This window comes from Triticum urartu, chromosome 2A (genome assembly GCF_056163025.1).
Source record: "Triticum urartu cultivar PI428250 chromosome 2A, HENAU_Tu73, whole genome shotgun sequence".
Taxonomy (NCBI): Eukaryota; Viridiplantae; Streptophyta; class Magnoliopsida; order Poales; family Poaceae; genus Triticum; species Triticum urartu.
The window spans coordinates 288643142-288653799 of NC_141874.1; positions in this window are offsets into that span (position 1 = coordinate 288643142).

The window sequence follows — 10658 nt, forward strand, 5'->3', positions numbered from 1 at the left end:
TTCAGATCCGTGTATGCTTTACAAATCTCTATGTCATCTCCTAGATGTAGCTATCACATTCTATTTGGAGCCAATCCAAATAACTGTTCTACTTGGAGCTATTCTAAATTGTTGCTCCATTATATGTATCCGGTATCTCTACTCAGAGCTATCCGGATAGGTGTTAAGCTTGCATCGACGTAACTCTTTACGACGAACTCTTTTACCACCTCCATAATCGACAAAATTCCTTAGTCCACTAGTTACTAAGGATAACTTTGACCGCTGTCCTGTGATCCATTCATGGATCACTCTTGTACCCCTTGACTGACTCATGCCAAGGCACACTTTAGGTGCGGTACACAGCATAGCATACTGCAGAGCCTATGTCTTAAGCATAGGGGACAACCTTCGTCCTTTCTCTCTATTCTGCCACGGTCGAGCTTTAAGTCTTAACTTCATACCTTACAACTCAGGCAAGAACTCCTTCTTTGACTGATCCATCTTGAACACCTTCAAGATCACGTCAAGGTATGTGCTCATTTGAAAGTACTATTAAGCGTTTTGATCTATCCTTATAGATCTTGATGCTCAATGCTCAAGTAGCTTAATCCAGGCTTTCCATTGAAAAACACTTTCCAAATAACCCTATATGCTTTCCAGAAATTCTACGTCATTTCTGATCAACAATATGTCAACATATACTTATCATAAATTCTATAGTGCTCCCACTCACTTCTTTGGAAATACAAGTTTCTCATAAACTTTGTATAAACCCAAAATCTTTGATCATCTCATCAAAGTGTACATTCCAACTCCGAGATGCTCACTCCAGTCCTCAGAAGGATTGCTGGAGCTTTGCATCCTTATTAGCATCTTTTCAGGATTGACAAAAACCTTCCGGTTGTATCACATACAACCTTTCCTCAAGAAAATCGTCGAGGAAACAATGTTTTGACATCCTATCTGCAAGATTTCATAAATAATGCAGTAATCGCTAATATAATTCCAACAGACTCTTAGCATCGCTACGAGTGAGAAAATCTCACCGTAGTCAACTCCTTGAACTTGTCAGAAAATATCTTAACGACAAGTCGAGCTTTCTTAATGGTGACATTTACCATCATTGTCCGTCTTCCTTTTAAAATCCATCTGTACTTCATAGCATTACGACCATCGAGCCATTCTGCCAAAGTCTACACTTTGTTTTCATACATGGATCCTCTCTCGGATTATATGGCCTCGAGCCATTTATCGGAATCCAGGCCCACCATCGCTTCTCCATAGCTCGTAGGTTCATTGTTGTCTTGCAACATGACTTCTAAGACAGGATTATGTACCACTCTGAAGTAGTACGCATCCTTGTCATCCCACGAGGTTTGGTAGTGACTTGATCTGAAGTTTCATGATCACTATCATAAGCTTCCACTTCAATTGGTGTAGGTGCCACTGGAACAACTCTTTGTGCCATGCTATACACTAGTTGAAGTAATGGTTTAATAACCTCATCAAGTCTCCACCATCCTCCCACTCAATTCTTTCGAGAGAAACTTTTCCTCGAGAAAGGACCCGATTCTAGAAACAATCCCTTATTGCTTTCGGATCTGAGACAGGAGGTATACCCAACTATTTTGGGTGTCCTATGAAGATGCATTTATCCGCTTTGGGTTCGAGCTTATCAGCCTGAAACTTTTTCATATAAACGTCGTAGCCCCAAACTTTTAAGAAATGACAGCTTAGGTTTCTCTAAACCATAGTTCATACGGTGTCACCTCATCGGAATTACGTGGTGCCCCTTTTAAAGTGAATGTGGTTGTCTCTAATGCCTAACCCATAAACTATTGTGGTAATTCGATAAGAGACATCATGGCATGCATCATATCCAATAGGGTGCAGTTATGATGTTCGGACACACCATCACACTATGGTGTTCCAGGCTGTATCAGTTGTGAACCAATTTCCACAATGTCTTAATTCTGTGCCAAACTCGTAATTCAGATATTCATCTCTATGATCATATCATAGACATTTTATCCTCTTGTCACGATGATCTTTCAACTTCACCCTGAAATTACTTGAACCTTTCAATAATTCAGACTCATGATTCATCAAGTAAATATACTCAACATTTACTCAAATCATCTGTGAAGTAAGAACATAACGATATCCACTACATGCCTCATCACTCATTGGATTGCACACATCAAAATGTATTACTTCCAACAAGTTGCTTTCCAGTTCCATTTTACTAAAACCGAGGCTTTTAGTCATCTTGCCCATGTGGTATGATTTGCATGTCTCAAGTGATTCAAAATCAAGTGAGTTCAAATGGTCCATTTGCATGGAGTTTCTTCATGCATATACACCAATAGACATGGTTCGCATGTCCCAAACTTTTCAAAAACGAGTGAGCCCAAAGATCCATCAACATGGAGCTTCTTCATGCGTTTTATACCGATATGACTTACGTGGCAGTGCCACAAGTAGGTGGTACTATCATTACTATCCTATATCTTTTGGCATGAACATGTGTATCACTACGATCGAGATTCAATGAACCATTCATTTTAGGTGTAAGACCATTGAAGGTATTATTCAAATAAACAGAGTAACCATTATTCTCCTTAAATGAATAACCGTATTGCGATAGACATAATCCAATCATGTCTATGCTCAACGCAAACACCAATCTCGATGGTAGAGGGAGCGTGCGATGCTTGATCATATCAACATTGAGAACACTTCCAACACATATCGTCAGCTCACCTTTAGCTAGTCTCCGTTTATTCCGTAGCTTTTATTTCGAGTTACTAACACTTAGCAACCGAACCGGTATCTAATACCCTGGTGCTACTAGGAGTACTAGTAAAGTACACATCAACACAATGTATATCCAATATACTTCTATCGACCTTGCCAGCCTTCTAATCTACCAAGTATCTAGGGTAATTCTGCTCCCGTGGCTGTTCCTCTTATTACAGAAGCACTTAGTCTCTGGTTTGGGTTCAACTTTGGGTTTCTTTACTAGAGCAGCAGCTGAATTGCCGTGTCATGAAGTATCCCTTCTTGCCCTTGCCCTTCTTGAAACTAGCGGTTTCACAAACCATCAACAATTGATTCTCCTTCTTGATTTCTACTTTTGTGGTGTCAAACATCACGAACATCTCAAGGATCATCATATATGTCCCTGATATATTATAGTTCATCACGAAGCTCTAGCAGCTTGGTGGTAATGACTTCGGAGAAACATCACTATCTCATCTGGAAGATCAACTCCCACTCGATTCAAATGATTGTTGTACTCAGACAATCTGAGCACAAGCTCAACAATTGAGCTTTTCTCCCTTAGTTTGCAGGCTAAGAAAATCGTCGGAGGTCTTATACCTCTTGACGTGGGCACGAGCCTGAAATCCCAATTTCAGACCTCGAAGCATCTCATATGTTTCGCGACGTTTCAAAAACGTCTTCGGTGCCTCAACTCTAAACCATTAAACTGAACTATCACGTAGTCATCAAAACGTGTATGTCAGATGTTCGCAACATCCACAGACGACGTTCGAGGTTCAGCACACTGAGTGGTGCATTAAGGACATAAGCCTTCTAAGAAGCAATGAGGACAATCCTCAGTTTACGGACCTAGTCCGCATAATTGCTACTATCAACTTTCAACTAATTTTTTTTTCTCCAGGAACATATCTACACAGTAGAACTAAAGCGTGAGATGCGACATAATTTGCAAAATCCTTTTGACTATGTTCAGGATAATTAAGTTCATCTTATGAACTCCCACTTAGATAGACATCCCTCTAGTCATCTAAGTGATTACATGATCCGAGTGAACTAGGCCGTGTCTGATCATCACGTGAGACGGACTAGTCAACGTCGGTGAACATCTTCATGTTGATCGTATCTTCTATACGACTCATGCTCGACCTTTCGGTCTCTGTGTTCCGAGGCCATGTCTATGCACATGCTAGGCTCGTCAAGTTAACCCTAAGTGTTTTTGCTGTGTAAATCTGTCTTACACCCGTTGTATGTGAACGTAAGGATCTATCACACCCGATCATCACGTGGTGCTTCGAAACGACGAACTGTAGCAACGGTGCACAGTTAGGGGAGAACACTTCTTGAAATTTTAATGAGGGATCATCTTATTTACTACCGTCGTTCTAAGCAAATAAGATGTATGAGCATGATAAACATCACATGCAATCAAATAATAGTGACATGATATGGCCAATATCATATAGCTCCTTTGATCTCCATCTTGGGGCTCCATGATCATCTTTTACACGAACATGATCAATCTCATACATCACATATATCATTCATCACATCCTTTTGGCCATATCACATCACATAGCATACCCTGCAAAAAACAAGTTAAACGTCCTCTAATTGTTGTTTGCATGTTTTACGTGGTTGCTATGGGTTTCTAGCAAGAACGTTTCTTACCTACGCAAAACCACAACGTGATATGCCAATTGCTATTTACCATTCATGAGGACCCTTTTCATCGAATCCGATCCGACTAAAGTAGGAGAGACAGACACCCGCCAGCCACCTTATGCAACTAGTGCATGTTTGTCGGTGGAACCGGTCTCACGTAAGAGTACGTGTAAGGTTGGTCTGGGCCGCTTCATCCCACAATACCACCGAATCAAGATAAGACTAGTAACGGCAAGCATATTGAACAAAATCAACACCCACAACTACTTTGTGTTCTACTCGTGCATAGAATCTACGCAATAGACCTAGCTCATGATGCCACTGTTGGGGAATGTAGCAGAAATTCAAAATTTTCCTACGTATCACCAAGATCTATCTATGGAGAAACCAGCAACGAGGGGAAGGAGAGTGCATCTACATACCCTTGTAGATCGCTAAGCGGAAGCGTTCAAGTGAACGGGGTTGATGGAGTCGTACTCGTCGTGATTCAAATCACCGATGGTCCTAGTGCCGAACGGACGGCACCTCCGCGTTCAACACACGTACAGCCCGATGACGTCTCCCACGCCTTGATCCAGCAAGGAGAGAGGGAGAGGTTGATGAAGATTCAGCAGCACGACGGCGTGGTGGTGGATGCAGGGCGTCACAGTAGCAGGGCTTCGCCTATACTACAAGAGAGAGACGTAACGGGGAGAGAGTGAGGTGCCAGGGGCTGGTCTGTCAAGTCCCTCCTCTCCCCCACTATATATAGGAGGGCCAAGGGGGGTTGGTGCGCAGCCTAGGAGATCCAATCTCCTAGGTGCGGCTGCCAAAGGGAGGTTTCCCTCCCCCCCAAGGCACCTAGAGGTGCCTTCCACCATAGGGACTCTTCCCTTAAGTGAAACCCTAGGCGCATGGGCTTTTGGGGCTGGTGCCCTTGGCCCATCTAGGCCAAGGTGCACCCCCTACAGCCCATGTGGCCCCCCGGGACAGGTGGCCCCACCCGGTGGACCCCCGGGACCCCTTCGGTGGTCCCGGTACAATACCGATAACCCCGAAACTTGTCCCGATGGCCGAAACAGCACTTCCTATATATAATTCTTTACCTCCGGACCATTCCGGAACTCCTCGTGACGTCCGGGATCTCATCCGGGACTCCGAACAATATTCGGGTTACTGCATACACATATCTTCATAACCCTAGCGTCACCGAACCTTAAGTGTGTAGACCCTACGGGTTCGGGAGACATGCAGACATGACCGAGACGTTCTCCGGTCAATAACCAACAGCGGGATCTGGATACCCATGATGGCTCCCACATGTTCCACGATGATCTCATCGGATGAACCACGATGTCAAGGTCTTAATCAATCCCGTATACAATTCCCTTTGTCTAGCGGTATGTTACTTGCCCGAGATTCGATCGTCGGTATCCAATACCTAGTTCAATCTCATTACCGGCAAGTCTCTTTACTCGTTCCGTAACACATCATCCCTGTGATCAACTCCTTGGTCACATTGCGCATATGATGATTTCCTACCGAGTGGGCCCAGAGATACCTCTCCGTTTACACGGAGTTACAAATCCCAGTCTCGATTCGTGCCAACCCAACAGACACTTTCGGAGATACCTGTAATGCACCTTTATAGCCACCCAGTTACGTTGTGACGTTTGATACACCCAAAGCATTCCTACGGTATCCGGGAGTTGCACAATCTCATGGTCTAAGGAAATGATACTTGACATTAGAAAAGCTTTAGCATACGAACTACACGATCTTTGTGCTAGGCTTAGGATTGGGTCTTGTCCATCACATCATTCTCCTAATGATGTGATCCCGTTATCAACGACATCCAATGTCCATGGTTAGGAAACCGTAACCATCTATTGATCAACGAGCTAGTCAACTAGAGGCTCACTAGGGACATGGTGTTGTCTATGTATCCACACATGTATCTGAGTTTCCTATCAATACAATTATAGCATGGATAATAAACGATTATCATGAACAAGGAAATATAATAATAACTAATTTATTATTGCCTCTAGGGCATATTTCCAACATCAACAACCTCTGAACATATGGTCCCGGCTAGAAAACTGCTCAGGTTTATTGTTTCCAATAGAGGAATCTATGCAAATCCGTCCAATATCTGAGCCTTGTGGCAATTGGCGACACCAACAGACCTAAAGCAGGTCCAAAAACTAGCTGGGTGCATGGCAGCCCTGAGCCGCTTTATCTCCAGACTGGGAGAAAAGGCACTTCCACTATATCGCCTGCTTCGACGTACCGATCACTTCGAGTGGACGGATGCGGCAACGACAGAGTTGGAAGGAATAAAAACTTCGTTAGCAAACAACCCAATCCTAGCCGCACCAAACGTCGGCGAACCCATGCTTCTGTACATATCAGCAACTCACCAAGTAGTGAGCGTTCTGCTCGTTTTCAAACGAGAGGAAGAGGGACACAAATTCCCACTCAAAAAACCAGTATATTACGTATAGGAGGTCCTTACACCATGCAAATCCCGATACCCGCATTATCAAAAGAGAGCATATGGAGTCTTCATGGCATCTCGAAAATTGCGGCACTACTTTCATGAGTGCGTGATCATGGTGGCCTCTGAAGTACCACTCAATGATATCATAAAAAACTGAGATGCCACCGACCGCATTGCCGAATGGGCTATAGAGCTCTTTCCATTCGAAATAACATACATGCCACACCGAGCTATTAAATCTCAAGTATTAGCTGATTTCGTCGCCGAATGGACAGAAGCCGAACTACCTAAAGAGTATATCACATACTCCAACTTGGTGATGTACTTCGACGGCTCTAAAATGTTAGCCGGACTGGGGGCTGTCGTCATCCTAATATCCCCTACAAGGGACACAGTCCGTTATGTATTACAAATCATGTCTACGGATTCCAATAATTCAGCTGAATATGAAGCGCTCCTGGATGGACTCTAGATGGCCATTTCTATGGGCATACAACGCCTCGAAGTAAGTTGGGATTCAAACTTCGCGATGTCCCAAATAAATGGAGAATTCGACGCAAAGGATCCGAAGATGGCAGCCTACCACAATGCCATACTTAGAATATCTGCTCGATTTGAGGGGCTCGAGTTTCATCATGTGGCTCGAGATAGTAATCAGGAAGCAGACATCCTTCCTCTTCTGGGCGGTAAACGCGACCCCATCCCGCCTAACACGTTTTTGGAGAGGCTTTTCAAACCATCCGTGATATGGCAGGACGAGAGTAGAAATAACAGTTCAGCGCTGATCATTCCCCCGGACACCGAACATGATTCGGATACCATCAGGGGATTGAGCAGTGAGCCAACACCTTCCGCTCATCTAATCATGGCGGTTATTGCTCCATGGACCGAACCCCTCTTGGCCTACCTTAATAGGTAGGAGCTCCCTACTAATCAGAACGAGGCCCGTCCCATAGTTCGACACTCTAAGGCCTATAAAGTCCACGAGGGGGAGCTCTACAAGAAAAGCACCACCGGAGTCCTTCAAAGATGTATCTCCAAAGAGGAGGCGTGACAGATATTGGCCGAAATACATGCTGGCCTTGGTCGCCAACACGTCACAGATCGGGCCCTAGTAAGTAAAGCCTTCCATACAGGCTTCTTTTGGCCCACAGCCCGAGCGGACGCACAAACCATTGTACAGCGCTGTGTCGGATGCCAGCTTCTTGCCAATCAAAGCCATTTGCCGCCCACTGCCCTCAGAACAATCCCAATTACCTGGCCTTTCGCGGTCATGGGGCAAGACATGGTCGGTCCCCTTAAAGGGCGAAGCCATAAGAAAATGTATCTGCTGGTTATGGTGGATAAATTCACCAAGTGGATAGAGGCCAAACCGATAAAAATGGCCGAAGCCGGACCGGTGATCGATTTTATATCCGATGTTGCACACCGTTATGGCGTCCCACACTGCATCATTACTGACAATGGTTCTAACTTTACAGCCGATGAGGTGAAAACTTGGTATGCTAATCTGGGCATTAAGCTCGACTACGCCTCCGTTTATCACCCTCAAACAAATGGTCAGGTCGAACGGGCTAATGGCCTGATAATGAGCGGCAACAAAAACCCAGACTAGTGTGCTCCCTACAGTAACCAGATAAGCACTGGGTTGAGGAACTCGATTCCGTACTCTAGGGGCTGTGGACCATGCCCAATCACATGACCGGCTACACACCCTTCTTTACGGTGTACGGCGCAGAGGCTGTCTTGCCTTGCGACATTATTCATGACTCACCTAGAGTGCGCATGTATGAAGAGCGAGAAGCCGAGCTCGATCGGCAGGAAGATCTAGACGGCCTGGAGAAGGAGCGCGATGTTGCGAAGGCACATTCCGCATTTTATCGACAACAGGCTCGGAGCTATCAAAGCAGAGAAGTGCTGGCAAAGACTTATAATGTCGGTGAGCTCGTTCTACACCTACCAGAGAAGAAGGACAAGCTCAAACCCAAATTGGAGGGTCCCTTCATTATAGATGAAGTTATCACTTGAGAAGCCTATCGCCTTTGCAATGCATCAGATAACTGCTTAGAGCCGAACCCATGGAACACTGCTCGGCTCCGAAGATTCTACGCCTGAGTCCAGACATATACCTTTGTTCGTTCCTTTTTCTCCTTTTGAATTTTTACTTTTTCTTGTTTTTATATGATTTCGAACATGTGGTTGGGAAAGCCGCACACTTGCGGGGTATATATCCTTAAATGTACACACCCACCACAACTGGGGGCTTCTTTCAATAGAAGCTTATTATTATTTTGAGCATAGAGCTCACCATATATATATGTGTTGTCTGCTCATATATGTCCTTTCTTCGCCATTATATGAACATCTATAACTTATGTTTTTGCCAAGCTGGGTTGCCTGGCTCCTGTGCTTATGCCCTACGTTCCCGCTTGTTCGGCTAGGGCATAAAGGGAGCACCTTTGCGATTGTTACGACCGGGTCATCTGGACATGTACCTTAGACGGGTGAAGCCGAAAGCTAGCGTTCTTAAGAGAATAATTGGTCGGCGTACAAATGATGAACTGCCTTCATCGCAGTATAAAACTCCCAAAATATAAAGCCTCCTGTGATTTTTCTTTTTTAGCATCATAGCTTAGGCATGCATAAATAACGCATGATGACCAAGGGAGAGGAACCCTTAACGGAACTATTCTCTCTGGAAGATGGTTCTTACATTAAAAAGTAATATAACATAACTCCCTGAATACAGTTTGTCTGTTCAAGCACTAGGACCGAATTGCCTGGTTTCCAAACATACTTTGTGTTTACCACAGTTATATTATTCAGAAACACTCCAACCCTTCAGTTTCGGAGGTTGAAGCGGAAGGTCTACCATGACAATCTTTTCATGTTCGGCCGGAGATAAGTTTGGTGATAAAGTGCATTGTTACATGGAATCAAACGCCTACTCTTTATATGTACCATCTATAAGGTTGTCTAGTTTACAGTCCTATTGGGAAAATTTGGCGGATGTCTTTACTTGATCGTACACCAAGCTAACCGGAATTTCTTGTCCATCTGGTCCCCAAGGTCCGACCCGGGCCATATGATTCGGATCAAGTCGGGTATACCGCGTTTTCACCATGGCCTAGGCTTCTCGTGCACCTTCTCGACTTGTTGATGCCTTCCATAGTTCAAAGCGGCGTCGCGCTCCCTTGAATAAATTCACGAGATCCTCCATAATTTATGGAGAAGAATCGGATGGCCACAAAGCCTTAGCCATGTCCCTCTTGGCTTTCCGAGCTCCCTCATACACTTGGGATAGCTCTTGCAGCAAGTTGCTTTCAAATCAGGACACTTCTCCTTCGGGCTGCCTGGTTAACAAACCTACATGAACAATTTCATAAAACTTTCCATCAAGGGACCGTATGAAAGTTAGTATAAAGGACATACTGAATATGCCGCCTTTCAGTTTTTTGATCTCCTTCAAGGCATCTGACAGTTGGGCTCGTACGTCCTTTAGCTCTTTGGCTTGCTTGATGTTTGCATCCTATAATTTGTTCTTTTCATCAATGGTCCGTGTTAATATACGTTGACCAGCGGCTTCTTGCCCTTTGTCATGTTGCTTGTTCGCCTGAGCAGCCTTTAGCCTCTCCTCCAACTGTTCTGTCGATCTTGCCACTGAAAACAAAACAATGCATATTTAAAAATCATTATTGGCGCAGAACCGTATTTTCCGGACACTGTTATGCTTACCATCTGGTGCCTT